The 20,298-nt window shown below is 37.2% G+C and overlaps 1 protein-coding gene across 12 annotated transcripts in view; it reads left to right on the forward strand.

The window, feature by feature from the left end:
• SEMA6D (semaphorin 6D) overlaps nucleotides 1–20,298 on the forward strand; it is a 568,415-nt gene that overhangs the window by 198,987 nt on the left and 349,130 nt on the right. For 3 of the 12 annotated variants that reach the window (XM_072738455.1, XM_072738428.1, XM_072738463.1), the window contains exon 3: nucleotides 7,835–8,003. The exons of the other annotated variants lie outside the window; for them this stretch is intronic. The gene's annotated coding sequence lies outside the window, so the exon portion shown is untranslated. The remainder of the gene's footprint in view (nucleotides 1–7,834; nucleotides 8,004–20,298) is intronic. 12 annotated transcript variants of the gene reach the window in all.

Here is a 20,298-nt window from a genome sequence, read left to right on the forward strand (position 1 = left end):
TAAAGTTTCAGGGAAGTAGTCTATTAAGTCACTTCTGGACCACGGAAGTCATAGTTTCATCTGAATTTCTGTATATCAAGTTATGTTTTTTGTTATCAAGAGTAAAAGCCTACCAGAGAAACCCAATAGATCATGCTAAACTGATTTATGTCCCTTGGGGTATGGGAAGTTTTTCTTGAAACTAGCCTTTGAGCTCCTAATCTCTTTAGAGAACCAGGCAGTATTGAATACTGTGCCATTCTTATAATGTGAGAACACTTTGTTGACCAGACAGACTTGTTTGAGAAAGAATATGTTGATGCAGAGTGTCATAATAGAAAGAGCAGTGATGTTAAGAATCAATGGACCTAAATCCTAATCCTGACATTATAGTTGATTTAGCTAGAGAAATATTTTTTTTCCTTCTTTTGTCTTTGAGATCTTAAATAGTCACCTAACCCTTGGACCTTAGTTTTTAGTTTGTAAAAGAAGGTTAATACTCATTGCACTCCTCTGTAGAATTATACAAAGATAAAATAAATGGGTAACACTTTGAGAAACTTAAAATCATTACACAGAACTTAGTATTGCTTGAAAGTTGATTCCTGATTAATAGCACTTGTCTGATTTAAAAATTAATGTCAAAAAGGAACTTAATTGATCATCTTGGATGCCTTCATATTTTGAACAAAGGCTTAACAGTTGTTCAGAGCTCTAATATATTTGGTTTCTCTCTGAATTGTGTTCACTACAAAAGTCAGTTGTTATAACTGCCTCTGACTTGTGTCTGAACCGGTATCTAGTGTTTATGATGCATTGACCCCAAATTTCAGTGTCCAAGAATTACTCCAGAAGAAGAGCATGGGTGAGAATGAAGAAATATTTATAATACATCACTGTCAGTAAGATGGGGAGGAAGGGGTCTCTAGGGTTGATTCTTGAGATGAATCATTCTTTTTCAGACCCTTTTCTTCTAATTTTTTTCAGATACATACTTTTTACTGAAGCAAGATACATGCTTATCTTCCTGCCCTATCTTCCTCTCCATCCCCTCCTAGTCTCCCTTCTCCTCTTCTTCACACCTCAGAAAGTCCTTTACTTGTTTACAATCCAATATTTTGTTTTGTTTGTTTTGTTTGGATATTGACCCACAGCATTCTGTGTTCATAAATCCTGCTTTAAGTGTTTGATATCTAAAACAAATATACCCCTATAGCCCTGAGTTTACTTTCTGACTCCATTTCATTACAAACATAGACAGTAATATGAATTGGGTTGGGGGCAGTCTCTGTAATTTTTGGGTCAAAAAATACAATTTGCTTGAACACACCATAGTCTTTGCCCTTGCAAAGAACTGTTGATCATATATCCTTTAAGACTAAAGCCATAATTAATCAGGGAAATACAAATCAAAACCATAATGAGATACCACTTCATGCTGGCCAGAATGACTAAGATTAACAACTCGGGAAACAACAGATGCTGGCGAGGATGTGGAGAAAGGGAGCCCTCTTACATTGTTGGTGGGACTGCAAACTTGTGCAGCCACTCTGGAAGACAGGAAGGAGGTTCCTCAAAAAAGTAAAAATAGAGCTACCCTATAACCCAGCAATTGCAGTATTAGGTATTTATCCAAAGGATAGACAGTGATATGAATGGGCACATGCTCCCCAATATTTATAGAAGCAATGTCCATAATAACCAAAATATGGAAAAAGCCCAGATCTTCATTGACAGATGAATGGAAGATGTGGTATATATACACAATGGAATATTACTCAGCCATCACAAAAACTGAAATCTTGCCATTTGCAACAACATGGATGAAACTAGAGTGTATTAGGCTAAGCTAATTAAGTCAGTCAGAGAAAGATAAATGTATGATTTCACTCATGTGGAATTTTTTTAAAAGATTATTTATTTATTCATGAGAGGCACAGAGAGAGAGAGAAGCAGAGACATAGGCAGAGGGGGAGAAACAGGCTCTATGCAGGAAGCCTGATGTGGGACTTGATCCCGGGACTCCAGGATCATGCTCTGAACCAAAGGCAGATGCTTAACTGCTGAGCCACCCAGGTGTCCCTCACTCAGGTGGAATTTAAAAAACAAAAGACAAGCATAGGGGAAGGGAAGGAAAAATAAGATGAAAACAGAGAGAGAAAGAAACCATAAGAGACTCTTAACTATAGGAAACAAACTGAAGGTTGCTAGAGGGAAGGGGGGGCATGGGGTAATTAGGTAATGGGCAGGAAGGAGGGCACTTGATGTCATGAGCACTAGGTGTTATATGCAACTGATAAATCACTAAATTACCACTGAAACTAACAATATACCATATGTTAATTATATTGAATTTAGATTAAAAACAGAATAAAACTATAATTATTAGAAAACATTGCCTAGATAATAAACAGGAAATTCCAACAATTACATGTTACAGAAAATCTACCAGAGTTCTCAGTTTATGTACTAATGTTAGAAGCAATCAAAGACTATTAATAATGGATGAAGTTAAACATAGTAGTCAAATTTTTATCCAGAGTGCCAGAGAAGAATGTTAACTTAATGGATGTGGATCAGAGAAATTGGCTGACATATGAAATACCAACCAAGGATATCATCTATTTAGTTTTTTCAGGGATAAAATTTGAACACCATCCAAAGTTCACCATCATGGAGATTTTACTTACATGCACTATCATCCTCTTCCCTGTCCCAAGATCTTCAGCTACATGGTAGTATCGTTTTTACCTCCTCTGACTGTTAAATCTGCTCTCATTCCTACCAATTTATTCTACCAAGAGAACAAAAGTAACTAACAGACTTTCAAACTTGGGTCTGGCTCATTCCATTCTTATGTTAGAACAAGGTTTAAATTTTCTTTGGGTTACAAAATTCTGCAACTAATCTGGAAGAATAACCAAAGAGAATTAAGATAGGAAGAAAATTAAATATGGAAAATATTATTTCAGGATACTCCATGCAGATTTCTGTGTGTTTATGACTGACCTAATTAGCCTGAAAAGTGTAGTTTTTAATCATCACAGCAGACCATACTACTAAAAACTCAGTGAAACAATTTTCTTGGGATCTGACTGATCTGAATACTATTATTTTCAGTATTCCCAACTCAAAAGATAATTTCTTTTTTCAGTCATTGACCTCTGCTTCTCCCTAAAGAAAAAATGGAGATGAGATATATAATTAGCAAAGAGGAATCCTTACGACCCTTCCCAGTAATGGAATCATGAGATGATGAAAATTGATAGAAATTCAAGTAGGGTCTCTAAAATCTCAGCTACTTTGATTAGCATTTCACTGAAGCTCCAGAAAACGACAAGTATTTTCTATTCCAGTCACCCACTATTACTTTGCAGCTGATCAAAATAACCCATGACTAACAATAGGAACTAAACAACCACCATATCTGCAATGGTTCCATCTATCACTCAGACATTTTTGGTGTAATAAAGTTAAAAGTGGATTTTCTCCTTTTATTTTTGTTTTGCATCTGACTAAATGTCATTAGAGCACAGTGCCTTACGGAAAATTGGGATAGATTGAGAGCCTCTGATAAAAGACAATCCTTATATATCCCTGGAGGATTCTACAGAATAGAGGAGGAAGGCAAAGAATAGTTTCAATAATATGTTCTCTGGTGTCTTAATCAACCATGTGCAAAAAATTCTAATTAACTATCTAAGGATACGTTATAAAATTATATTGTAAGGATGCAATTATATATTATAAAGATATATTGTAAGGGCACAAGTATGATACTGGAAAACATTTTAAAAGACTAAAAATATAAATTCTGTTTGTTTGGAGAGTGGAGGGCAAGGGGAGCTGAGGAATACAAATTGTATAAGCACACTGTGATTACAACCTAATATTAGACAAAAAGATATGTTCTGACATCCCACTCCTAGGTCATATATGCCAGCTTTTAGACTCTATCTGCTTGTATAGGTGTGTGTGTGTGTGTGTGTGTGTGCGCGCGTGCGTGTGTATGAAAGAGAGTGGGGGGAAGTATGTCTGAGAAAGTAGGAAATAGACATCATCAAAAGTGAAACTTTTGCAGGTTAAACTGAAAGGGCAAGATCTACCAAGTATCTCTTTCCTCAAGGAGTGACAGTTACTGCTAAGATTAAGCATGGTAATTTTAGAATTGTTCAAGGATTTACTTTAATCTTGGTGTTTTTGTATTGCTCAATGAACTGTATCGTTATATTGTCACTGCACCACCGTGACAGCTGTTGTATCCTAGGTCCCACTGAAAATCCCAACTTCATACACAGGAGGTTTCGTAGTAAAAATAGACATCTCTAAATATTAATTTTCCCTGTGAAAAACATTATAAATTTCTCTTTTCTCCTTCCCTAGTCATTCATACACTCATTTGTTGGTTCATTCATTGAACAAATATTTATAGATCACTAGGCCTTGCGAGTCATTGTACTGGGAATACTGAAGTAAACCCAAAAGATAAGAATCCTTTCTTCCATTGATTACCTTCTAGTGGAAAAGATGAGCAGTGAGCAAGTATATTTATATATTTTATATAATATAAAAGATCTAGCATTTATATTTTATATACTCATATGTATTTTATATATAGATAGGTGGAGAAAAAAATAGAAGTATGGTGGGCAGGGTGGGGTAGGTTTTGAATTATAGTTATCTAGTAAAGCTTTTCTAGGTAGACCTTTGAGTTCTTTTTTTTTTTTTTGCAAAAACAACTTTGTTTATATTATTATTAATTTTACTATATATATGGTACTGTTTAAAGGTAATAAATCTTATTTATAATAAGCAAAATAACTTGGGATGCCTGAGTGATTCTGTGGTTGAGCATCTGCCTTTGGCTCAGTTCATGATCCCAGGGTCCTGGAATTGACTTCTGCATCAGGCACCCCTCCCGTCAAGGAGCCTGCTTCTCCCTCTGCCTGTGTCTCTGCCTCTCTCTCTCTCTCTCTCTGTCTCTCATGAATAAATAAATATTAAAAAAATAACTTGAGAATAAAACCTAGTTAGTTCTCCCTCACATTTATACATCTTGTAAGAAATGAGTTTCTGATACTTGTACCATTTTTTAAAATAATAAATTTATTTTTTATTGGTGTTCAATTTGCCAACATACAGAATAACACCCAGTGCTCATCCCGTCAAGTGCCCCCCTCAGTGCCCATCACCCATTTACCCCCATCCCTCGCCCTCCTCCCCTTCCACCACCCCTAGTTCATTTCCCAGAGTTAGGAGTCTTTATGTTCTGTCTCGCTTTCTGATATTTCCTACCCATTTCTTCTCCCTTCCCTTCTATTCCCTTTCATTATTTTTTAAAAAAGATTTTATTTATTTATTCATGAGAGACACGGAGACAGAGAGAGAGGCAGAGACACAGGCAGAGGGAGAAGCAGGCTCTATGTAGGGAGCCCGATGTGGGACTCGATCCCGGGTCTCCAGGATCACACCCCGGGCTAAAGGCAGCGCTAAACCGCTAAGCCACAGGGGCTGCCCTGTTCCCTTTCACTATTATTTATATTCCCCAAATGAATGAGAACATATAATGTTTGTCCTTCTCCAATTGACTCATTTCACTCAGCATAATACCCTCCAGTTCCATCCACGTTGAAGCAAATGGTGGGTATTTGTCATTTCTAATGGCTGAGTAATATTCCATTGTGTACATAAACCACATCTTCTTTATCCATTCATCTTTCGATGGACACCGAGGTTCCTTCCACAGTTTGGCTATTCGGACATTGCTGCTAGAAACATCGGGGTGCAGGTGTCCCGGCATTTCATTGCATCTGCTTTGAGATCTTTTGAAACAAGATTGAAGGAAAGAGGAAGCAAGCCATGCTGGTATTTAGAGTTTCCTGGGCAGTGGGAACAGTGAGTGCAAAGGCTCTGAGACGGAAGGGTGCCTGGCATATTTGTAAAACAGCAAGGAAACCATGGAGGCTGGATCAGAGTAAAGCGGAAGAGATAGTAAGAGATAAAGTCTGAGAGACAATGTGAAACCAGATCATCTATGGCCCTGGAGCCACGGATGACTTGGCTCGTACTCAGTGAGATGGGAAGCCTTTGGAGGTTTTGAGTGGAGGAATGGCATGATTGATCTGACTTATACTTTTACAGGGATCTGGCTGCCATGTTGAGAGTGGACAACAGAAAGGGACACATAGAGTGGTCGGGCAAGGTATAAGTGGGGACATCACTTAGGAGCATGCTGCAGTAACTCTAAGTTTCTGTGCCTAAGTGGAGAGGCTGACCTTGATTAAGCACATGGGGAACTTATCCACAGTAATTGGAGAGTGAAGAGTGGGCACAGCTGTGATAGTGAGGGTGTGTGGAAGTTCTCCTTTGTCTACCAAACATCAGGTATATCCGACTTCATGAATGTAGGCACTGAATGGTTGCCTAATTGACTTTAGTAAGGGTTAAGATTTCACCCAGGAAACTTCATCAAAGCAAAAAAACAAACAAACAAAAAAAAGGAGTTTAGGATGTGATTATAATGATGATCTCCTTGGTAAGGAGAGAGGAGAAGATATCATGGGAGAGAAAACCCAGGAACACTAAGAGAGGAATTTTAGGTCCTCGTAGGGTTATGGAATTATAGGATTTGAGATGTTAAAGGGAGTGAGTAGGAAAGATCAGAGAAAGGAATCTCTGGTCATGATCAGAGAAAGGAATATTTGAAATGGAGGTTTTTTAGGGGCTACAGTTACTGGTAACAACAAAGTCAAAGGTGAGACTGTGTTGTGTAAGTGGGTCAGGAAGGATGGCTGATGATACCTTGGAAGAAAGAGAATCCAGGAACTGAGAGTGTTAAGATAGGAGAAGGATCATCCCATTCGTTATGGAAATGTCCAAAAATTAAATAGTAGTGTTAGAGAGTACTCATGAGCCAGGCACTAAAACTTCCAGTTAATGGAGGAGGAATCAACTGGGAAATGGTAGAAGAAGCACCAGCAGAGGGTGGGTATAGCCTGATGATGTGGAAGTGAAAGCTGGAATTTTATAGATGAAGAAGAGAGAAAGTTTTGGGTGCAGTAATGAGGATGAAGAAGGACACGTAACATAGTCTTCTTGGTAATAGAGATCTATAAGAGGAAAAACTACGTCTCGGAACAGCTTTAGTGGAATCAGTGTTATCAAGGACAGCCAGATTTCAACTAGTGCAAGAAGTGAAAGGGAAGTTTCCAAAGGAATTTGAGAATAAGTGGACTTACCAGTGATTTATCCAAAGTCCCAGAGGGTCCCGGGAAAGGGTTTCAAGAGGTATGGGGCCAAGGTAAGAAGAAATAGTGAACAAAGTCCTGTGGGTGTTAGAGAAGAAAGGACAAGAGAAGACAGTGACTGACATGCAGAGGCCTGATTATAGCTGTCCTGCTGCTCTCACAGATCATGGTGATTCCGTAAGTGTTCAGGGTAAGGAGAGAATTGTGTGCAAGTTTCCAGGGTGGTAAGTCAGACCTTTCCAAGAGCATGAAGAGTTGGAAGGTTCTAACTTTGTTGCTGAGGAGACAGTTGTCCTTCAGAGGAGTGGTATGATTCACGATACACAGATACTCTCTTGTCTTAATCCAAATGGTGGTCTTCAATGAAGTGGTCTTACACTGAATGGGCTGGCTCTCTTTAATTTCATCATTGCAGAACCCAGTGGCTCATCTTTAATCAGAATACCCCCCTAAATTCCTTTACCAGCAGAACATTTCACTATTTGGCACATCAGATGTGCCAACTGACTCAACCGTAGAACTCACTGTTGAACTTGACTGGCCTTCTGTGACTTTTTCCCACCCACCTATTTATAAACCCTTCTTCCCCTCTCCATTTTTCTCCCCAGGTCTGTTCCATTCCTTGATTCAATGGGTGAATGAGTGACTGTCAACATGACTGTGTTCTCCACTTTACTTTAGAAGTGCTGCATTCCCTCATTCTGTGCGTTCTCTAAAATCCCAGTTACCCGACACTTCCTCTCATCTTCAATGCCATGTGCTCTGAACTGAGTGAAGGTATGCGTTTTGCAAGTTCTAATGACCTTTTCCCTTGTCGTGGCTTTCTGTCATGCGAACCTCAGCAGAATCATAAATGACTCTTAACTTCTCCTCTTGCCATCTAAGACACTTCTAAAATCAACATTTTTTGGGAGAAAAGGGATAGTCAAAGTTTTTGGAGGCACTATAGCTGGCTAGTCACTCGATGGTACTAAAATATAAGTTATAATTAGATCTAATGCTTCAGGCCCAATATCTCTGAAAAGTAAAGCTGTTTTCTGTTTGTAGCCTTAGGAGCACGTATTCAGTTCTCTAAAAAAATAGAATATATACATATGAAATAGATTACAAATAGATGGGATTACAGTGACACAGACCATCAGTACCATTGGGGTTATTATAAATTATTATAAATTATAAAATTGCCATTTCTCTTCTCTTCCTACAATGTAGAGATACTGCAGAAATTTTAAAGTGTAATATTTTTGTACTTTTTATGGGAAGCAGATGCTATGAGACAGGGAAGAACACATGATTTAGATGAATGAACTTTTCTTAACAGTTAAAATTATTCATTATTCATTCTCACCTATACCACTGGTTATTTCTCTATCCCTACTGCAAGATAAGATTCAATCTTCTTGTTATACACCTCAATCTCCCTTAATATGAGTTCCCAGCAGCTGCAGTGTCTGAGGCAGTGTGATAGAGGTAAGAGTATGGGAAGTGGCATCAAAGGGCTGCTGCTATTTGAATTCTGGCTTTGCTACTTACCAGCTGTCCATTGTTGAGGAAGTTATGTAAGTGTTATTATTCTCTGTCTTCTTATCACAGGGCTGCTGTGTGAACTGCTCCACTGTATTTGAAAGTGTTCAGCACACTGTTATAAATAGTATGTGCTCAATAAATATGCATTCATCATGTGCTCCTTAGTTTCAGCCTCAAGGATTTGGTTAGCTTCCCTGTTTTATGTATTTCTGGCCTCTTCCACCGTTTGCTCCTTTTTTCTGCTTAAGCATTTTTTGCCTTTGCTTTCTACTTGACCAATGAGTGTGTGCCATATTAGATGAGCTTTCTGGTTGGAAGGAGAGGTGTTAGGAGTCTCATTTAGTTAAGGAGGATCTGAAGGAAATATGCTAATGACATGTACGAGAAAACTAAATATTTACGGAAAAGAAGGGAAAGATGAAATGATGGGAATCTGAGCGTCAGCTGATGGTGTGAAGTTTTCATAAACCAAGCTTCTAGCAATGTCCATCATAGGTAGAAGCACCGCGGAGCAAAAACCTGCCAAATAACGTTTGCTGTCTTTTCTAGAATCTGTGAGTCAATTTAGTAAAATAAAATGTTATTTTTTTCATATAACTATAGATACATAATTCTATGATATATGATTCTATTTCTTAACATGTCTCCCTCAGCACCTAGGCATAGCATAGAACTAAGAAGACTGTTTAAGAATGTTCAAGAACTGGGCCTCCTGGGAGGCACAGTGGTTGGGCATCTGTCTTTGGCTCACGTCATGATCCTGGGGTCCTGGGATTGGGTCTTGCATCAGGCTTCCTGCAGGGAGCCTGCTTCTCCTTCTGCCTGTGTCTCTGCCTCTCTCTCTCTCTCTCTCTCTGTCTGTGTGTCTCTCAGGAATAAATAAAATCTTAAAAAAATGTTTAAGAACTAGGAAGACAGAAACTGATCAATAATTAGTAAGAATTCAGTACCACAGTATTAAAGGGGGTCAATATTTTGATGATGATGATGATGATTTTTTCTTTTTTTTATTTCAAGCTTTTATTTAAATTCTAGTTAAATAACATATATGATAAAACTGTTTCAGGAGTAGAATTTAGTGATTCATCACTTCCGTACAACACCCAGTGCTCATCACAAGTCCCCTCCTTAATACCCATCACCCATTTAGCTCCCCCCCACACACTTCCCTCCATCAAGTCTCAATTTGTTCTCTATGGTTAAGAGTGTCTTATTATAGTCTGCTCCCATCTCTCTTTTTTCCCCCTTTCCCTTCTGCTATGTTCATTTGTTTTGTTAATATTATTGTTTTAGAAAACTAAATGGGCAGGTGATTTGAAATTAACACTTTCCTATTTGGTGTTTTATGTTTGCTGCATATTGTTAGAGTTTTCAATAAAGCATCATTGAATTAAAAACCAAAACTAGCAATTGCCATCCTTAAGTGACGAAATATGTAGAGTGAAACTCTAAACAGAAGAGATGGTTGAAACAGATAAGTTTTCAAGCTCAGTTTCTTGATTGATACTGTCTTTTCAAAACAGTTGGGTATTCCATGTCATTAACGTAGCAGAGAGAGAAAGAGACTATATTCTGTTTGATTGCCTCTCTTTGGTCATCTTTTCACACTCCATTAGAGGCTTTATCCAACTTTTGTATTCAGACCATTGTATTTTTCTGGTGCTAGAAGAAACTTCAATGAGGACATGATGAATGTCCATATTAAATTGGATCCCCCTCCTCTTTTTAATTAAGTTCATTTAAATTTAATTTTGTAATTTTACTTCAGTAAACCATCTGACTCCAGATGTTGGATGCACTTTTTCTTATTTCTGTTCCCACATAATTGTACCTGTAAAAGATTTATAGCTGCAGGAGACATTTTGGAACCTTTAAGAGCATTTTTGGCATATGTTTCATGGATGACTGGTAACATGAGCAATTAACATCCTAAAATGTTGTTCTGCTCCCCAGAATATTTTTAGTGGGTTAAGTTCCTTTTATTAGCTTGAACTTTAAACAAATAATCATCTTAAAGGAAACATTATCATCAAAATAACTCAGTTGAAACGGAAGGCCAACACTCAAAGGAAATTGGTAAGAGAGAGAAGAAAAGACCCTTGGGCTAAAAGAGCCTTTAAGAAAGACATATAAATGAAAGGTGAGGATTGGCCTTTTGCTAAAATAAGTGCTATAAATGGAGTTCCTGTTCCTTCTGATTGACTCTGAGTCACTGTGCTGTGTGTGTTATACTGCACATTTTAAAATTATGGGTCACACCTTGAATTCTTGAGGAATATTTAACTCTGGTTTTCAGTGATAGAATTCTTAGATAAAAGTGAACCACCCAAACAGCATCTACTTTGCAGGAGACCAAAGATGGAAGTTATTATGAGTGTGTTTGTGTATTTAAGAAATGAATAGCTGCCTTGGGGCCTAGAACTCAAACTTACTGCATTGATAAATAATCTTTACCATCACTTTCTCTTAGGCATTCTTAAAATAACAAGAAAGATAACTCAAAATTAGCCTTTCTTGTCATAAGAATTATTTGAATGCTTACAATCCTTCTAAATCTGCTTCCTTTCTTTCTTAGTCAAAGCACATCTAACAGCATGCTTGCTAGCTCACCTGGGACCTTGTCTAATGAAACTTCTAGTCTTCATCAAACATATACTATAATTAAACCCTTAGATGACATACTAAGGAAAAACAGCAAGTATAAATCCACAGGATAAAGGAATCATTTTTTTTCTTTAAGTGAGAAATTATATTTCATGTTTTTGATATTCCATAGTGTGTCTTAATGTATATGAAATATTCACCACTGCAGCAAATGAATTAGAGTATGGATTTTTCCCCAGACTTAAAAGATCCAGCACCAAGCTCTAATTCTGTTCTTTCACAGTCTTGCTTTGCCAGGAACAAGTATTTGTGAGTACACTGGAGGTGGGAGTTGTCTAAAAATGACTAGTGTTTGACATTACTGTTTGCAAGTGCTTTTATTGCTTTAAGTACTAAATAATACTAAAATCATTTAAAAATAACACCAACCACTGGGACCAGGCAAAAGTTGTTTGTCTATAATTGACAAGCAAGGAACTCACAGTCTCCATTTGTTTCTAATATCACAAAACAAGTTCACAGAATGATTCTGCTATTCACAGAATTTTTCAGCTTTACTAAATTTTAAGTAGAAAAAACAGTGAAAACCTAGAGAGGGCAACAACATCTGAAGCAGCAAACAGCACGCCACATAGAGAGTATTATTAAATTGTGATGTTGTTCAATGTTATTTGTTTAGGGAGTAATTGTACTATCTAGGAAAGTAAACTTAAAGCATTCCATGTCTAGAGAGAAGAGTGCTATTTGCCAAACTTCTAATTCCTGCTAGGAATTAAAAATAGATGTGTACCATGGAACTATAAAGAGAAGAAATTAGACCATCTATGGAGCTTTAATACATTGCATATATTCTAAGTAATAGGAAAAAATTTGTGTTGAAATTTTTTTTAAAAATGCACTTTAAAATTGTTTTTAAAAAGGGCTTTTACTTCTATAGATCATTTATGGTGAAAGAAAACAAATTTAAATGGAATAAAATTTTTATCTATCATAAGTCTAGATTAGAGTCTCAGTTTTATAATTAGTTGGAAAGTGTATTCAAAATAAATGCCTGAGACACTATCTCTCTCCACTTTATTTTTAAATTTATTTATCCATCCATTAATTCACTGACTATATATTGAATACTCTTGGGGCAAAACAAATGGTAGAGCTTAAGAAACCTGAAATGAAAATCAGATATAGATCCTACTGACAAGGAACTTTCATTTGAATAGGAGAGAGAGGAGACTATAAGCCATGATATAAGGAACAAATAAATGTTAGTCGAGATCAGGATGAAGTGTTAATGGGGGAACGAGTTAGGGGCAGATGGGGCTAGGCAGGGAAACATAAGGGAAAGGCCCCAGAGTCAGGCTCCTACCCATCCCAAGAAAACAGAGGTAAGATAGTGAAAACAAAACAAAACAAACAAACAAACAAAAAAAACCTGGCTCCCTAGCTCTAAAATGTTAGGGAGTATCCCCTTTAATGGCAACTAAGTAAGCACAGAAATATGTCTGTAAGGTGTTATCAATAGTCTCTGCTCAAACCAAGATGGCACAAAAATCTCAAGGCCTTGGGCTACCTGACTAGGCTCACAGAAATCCCAGATGTAGAGAAATGTTACAGAGAGAAGGGAACACCTTGTTTGGGCTCATGATGTTGGCAAAAACATCTCGTTTGTTATTATGATAGTTATAAGTCCACCATGTTTGTTCTAAACATCCACCCTGATATTGACAAGAAATTTACCAAGTACCCTGGTCAGCTTCCTATAAAAGACCATAAAAGCCCTCAGTGGCAACCGTGTTAGGCTCACTTCTGAGAGCTTTCTCTGTATCTCTGCTTAATAAACTTCTCTTTTCTCACTCTCTGTTGTCTGCGAGATTCATTCTTTGACTCCGTTGAGACAAGAACCAGGCTCTCCCATATCAGTGTCAGTCCCTATTTATTTTTATGTGGATCAATTTTCTAAGAAAAAAGATTACTGTAAGCTGAATTATTATACATAGGCACCATTTCTAAAAACACTTTGTATATAAAAGATGCCCCACAACAATATTGGTCTGTATTAAACCTTCTCATACCTTGGAAAATTGATAATGATGCTCTATGATATAGGCAGAGCCAATCTGAGTAAGATGTATGGATTCTATCTTTAACCTCCACGTTGGCCTACAACGGCTAATGGGCTAATGGAGGCTAAATAACACTAATTCCTTTTTCTGTGGTTTTGCTCTTTTGCCTTTTGGAATAGTAGTGGTCTGGTGTGCTTTGATATCCCTTGCTTTCTCCCTGAATGCAACAGGAGTTTGTTCCCCTGGACTTGAATGGTAAAGGGAACTTTTCTTCCACTTCCCAGTTTTCACAGCATCCAAGGACACTCTGGGGGCTTTTCTTCAATGAATAATCTAAATTCTCCCTTCTAGTTTCCCAGCCCAATAAACACCTGTTCTAATTACTTTTAATCATTCTCTGCTGGAGATTTTTGTGTGCATGTTGGCCATTGGCAGGTGTTTTAAAATAACTGGGGGAAAGAACCTATAAGAAACTTTGCATTTACACTATAATATACTAATAAATGTTGCTTTGTCTACTTGTCTTATTGATGGAGTTTTGGAATATAGGTGAGATCCAGAGCCAATGACCAAGAAAGAATTCTTGAGACGTCTTTTGTGCAAAATTGTGCTTTTATTAAAGCACAGGGACAGGACCCGTGGGCAGGAAGAGCTGCTGTCCTGGGCCTCTGAGGGGTGGCTGATTATATACCTGGGAGTTGGGAGGGCTTTGAGGATAGGGTACTCTCTAAGGAATTTTGGAAACAAGGTTTCCAGGACCTTGAGGGGGCTAGCTATTGTTGGACAAAAGGTCACTTATTACTGTCTGATAAAACCTGAATCATGAGACCCTTCAGATGTATATCAGTGGGCCATGTGCTTGGGGGATGATTGCCAACATGTATCTTGAGGGTTTAGAGATAAAGGAAATTTCTAAAGGAATTTTTATATGTTAAAATAGACTTATAGGCACCTGGGGGTTGGGCTAAGATTGCCTTTTGCCTTTAGCAAAGTATGAACATCAAGACATTTGAGTCCATAAAGGAATGTCCCTTTGCCTGTTGCAAGGACTTATCAGTGTGCTGCCCCAGGCTCATGCCTTGTCCTCAACTAGCCTTGTGTTCCCCCATCATTATCCCTTAAAAGCCTTTCTGCATTTTTTTTGCTGCTCCCAAATTCCAGAAATATATAGATACTAATCAAGCACCTGAGATAGGTTCATGCAAGAATTTTAATTGCTATTTTTTTTGTTTTATTTGGTATTTTTGCCTAATGGTTGGCCATTCTATCACAAGAACCTACAGAGCTTCTGATGCAGAGGAAAACACACAGTGGATTCAGTTTTGATAATCAGTATCTTGCATGGAAGTATTTGGATTAATGGAACCCCTCCATTCTGATCCTATCATCTGGGGAACATGAGGATGTGGTCTTTACAGAGAAATAGATAAGGCTTCAGGGTCATTGCTGGGAAAATCTTTCTTGCCAACCGTTTCTAGTTAAAAGCATGAGAGTACAGAAGGAAATATTCAAAGATAGATTTTGGTCTTTTTATTAACACTTTTTAACATATAAAAGCACACCCTTGATGTGTACTTCCTATAGGGTATGGAAACTCAAATCCTGTCTTTCACACATACATATAATACCAAAGAGTTTTTCCCCAAGTGAAGCCTAACACTAGCAAGGACTAGTTTCATGTTTGTTTTGTAAGATCCTATGGGCTTCTGTGACTCTTATTCTTGTTACTACTGTGCTAATGAATTGTATAAATTACATAGTTTTCTCTGCCAGATGCAAGTCATAAATCCGAAGAGAATATTTCTGGTTAAAAAGACATAAAGATTCTTTTACTGATAAGGTTTAAATGGTAAAAATAACATGCTTCTTTATGCAGGTTAAACTGTAGTAAAAAGAAATTAATAAGTCAGATACCAAATGCAATTTCATATGCCAGTAGGGTGTAGTAAGACATATTTGCATTTTCTTTTGTGATCTTCCTGAAGTAAGTTCCATATTCAATGATAGTATCATTTCCTTTAAATTAAAGACATGATATTGAGGGATGCCTAGGTGGCTCAGTTAAGTGTCTGTTGGCTCAGGAATCCAAACATCAAACCCTGTCTCAGGCTCCCTGCTCAGCAGGGAGTTTGCTTCTCCCTCTGCCCAGCCCCTTGTGTTCTCTTTCTCTCTCTCTCTCTCACACACAAATAAAATATTTAAAAAGAATAAAGACATGATGATATTGAAACACTTTAATAGGGAGAAAAAGGCATTGATAGAGAGCAGTATTGCCCCAACTATGTGTCGTGGGACACAAATCTTAGGAGCTGTTGGTCACTGTAATGATCCATTGCTCACATAAGTTTGAGAAACACTGAACACATAACTGCTGTGTACTACCTGCTCCACAGTCTAATAAGTCTAGGAAATGCTGCACACTTCTGTAGCATCATAGCACCTAACAGCAGGGTAAATGCTCTGAGAAATACTGAAATTTAACATTTTTTAAACCTAGCATTTCCCAAACTTACTGGATCCCTCTTCTTTCTACCACATTTTGTAATATCCCATGGAATTACAAATCTGTGGAAAACACTTTGGAAAACATTGGTCTCAGTGATGTTACCCTTTATATATCATAAATTTTGTTTTAAAAAAAGAAGAATACACACATGGGAAAGGATGCTGAGTATGACATTAGGATACCTAGGTTAGTTATTGCTTGCTCTTTGCTTAATATATGGTCTTGGGGATATCATTTAAGCCTGCTGGGAAATAGGAATAGTGAGATCATCTCTAACCCCGAAGGGGCTATTGATTACAAATTTTTTTTTAAATTTTTATTTATTTATGATAGTCACAGAGAGAGAGAGAGAGAGAGAGAGGCAGAGACACAGGCAGAGGGAGAAGCAGGCTCCATGCACCGGGAGCCCGACGCAGGATTCGATCCCGGGTCTCCAGGATCGCGCCCTGGGCCAAAGGCAGGCGCCAAACCGCTGCGCCACCCAGGGATCCCTGATTACAAATTCTAAAAGAAGTAGTGTTCTCAGTAATGATATTATTATATAATATTAATTGTATAATATATAATATAATTAGTAATGATAATCATAATGACTCTAAGAGCTGTGTCCCAGAAGTAGTAAAAACTCTTACTTGTCATACTGGCACCCTTTCTGATTTACTAAACTTTTTTTTCCCAACCCTCTTTGAGGAAACTAAGAGAATTAGTATATTCTTCCTAGGGTAAAAGAAAAAAGGAATGTGATATATGGAATAGGATAATTGAATAAATTGCTTTCAGAAAAATTACTTTGAAATCATTAGCTCCCCAGAGGAGGTCTAAGATTCAGATGTTTTATTAATTTACATAAGAGACTGACCTTAAAAAAATATAGAAAAAGAGAGAAACTGAGCATTTTCAATAATCATAATAAATAGGTGAATTTAGGTGTAAAATGGCCCACCTACCTGCCATATTACAATAGATTCAAAGTACCAATAAATCAAGCACTGAGAACTTATTTAGTACATATTATATACTGTATAATATAAAATATCCAGGACCATGGGAGTTAAAAAGAATAGTATGATGTATGTATGTTAATAAAAAATTTTACAACCTCATCGTGGAGCTAATATGAACACATGGTATAAACAGAAATCAATCAATACACACTTTGCAGGAGACCAAAGTTATTTTCAGCTACAACTGCACACTTTAGTTATAAGAGCAAAAGGACTTCTAAGAATAGGGAGATAGAAAAGTCTTCAAGTGTGGATTTGGGCTTGAACTGATTCTTAAAAATGGATAAGATGGGTGTCATGATTTTCATTTTTCCATCTCTTGGTGTTTATGTACATTGTATATTGTAGGTACTCAGGTACTCAATATAGATGCGTTATATAGTTGCATGAATGGACAAGAGAGTGGGAGGGAGTAGGGGGAAAAAGGAGGAGGAAGAAAGGGAAGGAAGGAAAGGACAAATAGAGAACATCTGTGATAAAAGAGAGCATTCCTACCCTGAAAGATTCAGAGCAAGTATTTGTGTTTGTGAGAGCATGTGTGAGCTCAGGTCCTACCCACCTCCTAAAAGTAGGAAAGCTGGAGGTAGCAATGATAAAGAGACAGTGCTGAGAGTACCGAAGTTATCTTTACAAATATTGAGCTGTTCAGTTCCTGATTCTGCTACTCACTGCCTGTGTGACCTCTGATAAGTCTCTTAAATTTTCAGAGTCCTCTTATACAATAATGTACTTTTTGGTTAGGGTTCTTATAAGGATTAAATAAAAATATGTGAAGTTTATTAGTAAATTGTCAGACAGCTGTGAGATAGTATTACGTATGGAAGCGACATGAAATTCCAGTAGATCATGAGATATCACATCTCACCAGTCCTTCAAAAATCTAGTGTGAATTTCTGAGGGATTTTATTTGACATAAATTTGCAGTATCTGTGAGTATACTGGGCTGTTACACTATTGCATATTTCTTGGTAAGGCAATAGAACACTAACAGAGTTGTATGTTGACCATAAGCACATGGCTCTACAGGAAACACCTGCCTGGAAAGGAATACAATAGGACAGATAGTACTCTTCTGAATCAACTTTCGTTGTATTGTATGGTCAAGGCCACTATGTTCTGTCCTGTCAAAGTCCATCAATAAACTAAAATGGTTCAAGGATGTTTTTAAGAGGATTTTTCTTTAAAAAGTTTCTATTCTTTTCCTGGGAATTTTAAAGCTCTCAGATTTTTGTGACCACACCAGTTGACCTTCCCAGTGATTAGAAAGTTCTGGTGGTAACTAAGCAGGCATCCATGGAAAGTTTTCTTACTTTTTTTGCACCTTTAAATGATATAACACAGCCAAAGTACCTTTTATGTTGGTTTGGAGCCCATCATTAGAAGGGGCCCATACAGATATATCTGCAAAGTGAGAGGCTCCTGTGGTGAGCTTTCCAACCTGATTTAGCAGCCATTCCTATAAGTACCCTGAGGTGTTGAACTTTGATAGAGTGACGGAGAGTAATAAAAGTGCAATGTGCCAGCTACTTTTTGGCTTTAGCATTAAATCCTTATTCTTCCTCTCCTACTTTTCCCCAGTCTCCAAAAAGTCTCCTTAGTCAACCAAACTATTTCCTCTATTATAGAGAGGGGGAAAAATATAATTCTTTTTTCTTTTTAGCACAAGACAAGTACTGCAAACTATCACTTCCTTAGTATGTGTTTTTTGCTTATTGTCTATGATCATCCAGAAAGTATTTTTCTTTCTTTGGCATCTCATCAGGCTAGGGGCTGGTTTGGGAAAAGCAAGTTAACTGTGCCTCCTCCAATATAAAATATGTATGGTTTTTAATGAGGCAGCTGGAAGGGCAAAAACAATGGGACGGAGACAGGCTAATGTGGGCTGGGTCTCCCTCGAAACAGGTCAAACCCACATATCTCTGCCTGGAATTGCTAAGGCAGAGCAGAGAGACAGGAGGAAAACATGTAAAATGCTAGAAAAGAACATATGTTTCCTCTCAGGAGTATAATGTGTTCCCCCTTCCTGTGTCCCACCACCAGTACCCCTGTTGGACCCTAGGGCCAACTAGCAGCATTGCTAGTATGGGCAGCAGGTACAGTTTTGTCATTACTCCTAAAGGTCCAGCATACAGATGTGAGTGAATCATGCTGACCCCAATTTCAAAGGCACCCACAAAAATACTTTCTCTGTGATGTTTTCAGTGTCCCTTGGTGATTCACATGCACAAAAGAAATGAACAGTTTAGACTTCAGATACAGTACAGTTGAAAATGCCTCTGACATCAAGACATCTCATGCAACTAAAATATATCTTAGTGTTTCTGTTGAAACAAGGATAATAGTTATAAATAAGCCTCTTATTTATTTTGTAAATATCCTGTGTATGCACAAGACTTTGCATTCATTGAGACAACCTTGAAAAGTGTTAAAAGTAATGATTCCATTTCATTGTTTTAAATATCCACCCAACCGCCAGCAATGATACATGGCTAGCCTAGGGTGATGGTCCAGTGCACCCAGCAATGCATGAGACTATTAAGCCCTAAAAGATGTTTCTTCTATAGGAGGAGAACTGTGTGTTCATGAAAATCATTAATGAATTCAAAAGAGCCAAGAGAAATTTCAGACCTGTTAATGCCTTATTGAAAACAAGCAGAATAGCCAATATCCATTCTATAAAACTATATAGATTTGATTCTTACATCCTCTATTTTTACAATGAAAATAAGAAGAGAGGGCTAAAATATTACCCTGAATAAATATGGCTTTTAAATATGAACCGATAGGAACAAATATAGAGCAGTTTATGTTTAGGCCAATGAATTTTAGAAGGTAGGAAAAATTTTCTTATACAGGCTGACAGTTTTCTGATTCATTCCCCCTCCTTTCTCTTTCTATGCATATATAATAAAATAAAATACATAAAATAAAAATAAAATACATATATAGTGTAACATATGTATCTGTATAAATTAAGAGTTAGTAAGTAATGAGCCAAAAAAATAAAATAAAATAAAAGGTGAAGTAACTAGGCTTTCAGAGGAAGCTTGATAAGCAAATGTACTGAAAAGATCATGTGACTACACTTCAGATGAAAAAGCAGCTCTAAAACTAACTCTAAATGATGAGCTGGTCTAGACATTTCTTGGGAGAGCTACTGTGTTTTCCAAATTAAAATAATTCAGCTTAGAAAAACTAAAAATCTGAATGATCAAATCAAAGTCCTTTTTGCTTTGGTGAGAAGTGTGAATTTTTAAGATGTGAAAAATTATTTTTAAAACCATAAAATAAAATGGGCCGTCAGTGATTGTCAAAGACTTAATGAGGTATTTTTAAAGAGTGGGTAAAGTGACTCACCTATTACTTATGAA

The sequence above is a fragment of the Vulpes vulpes genome, chromosome 15 (assembly GCF_048418805.1).
Source record: "Vulpes vulpes isolate BD-2025 chromosome 15, VulVul3, whole genome shotgun sequence".
Lineage (NCBI taxonomy): Eukaryota > Metazoa > Chordata > Mammalia > Carnivora > Canidae > Vulpes > Vulpes vulpes.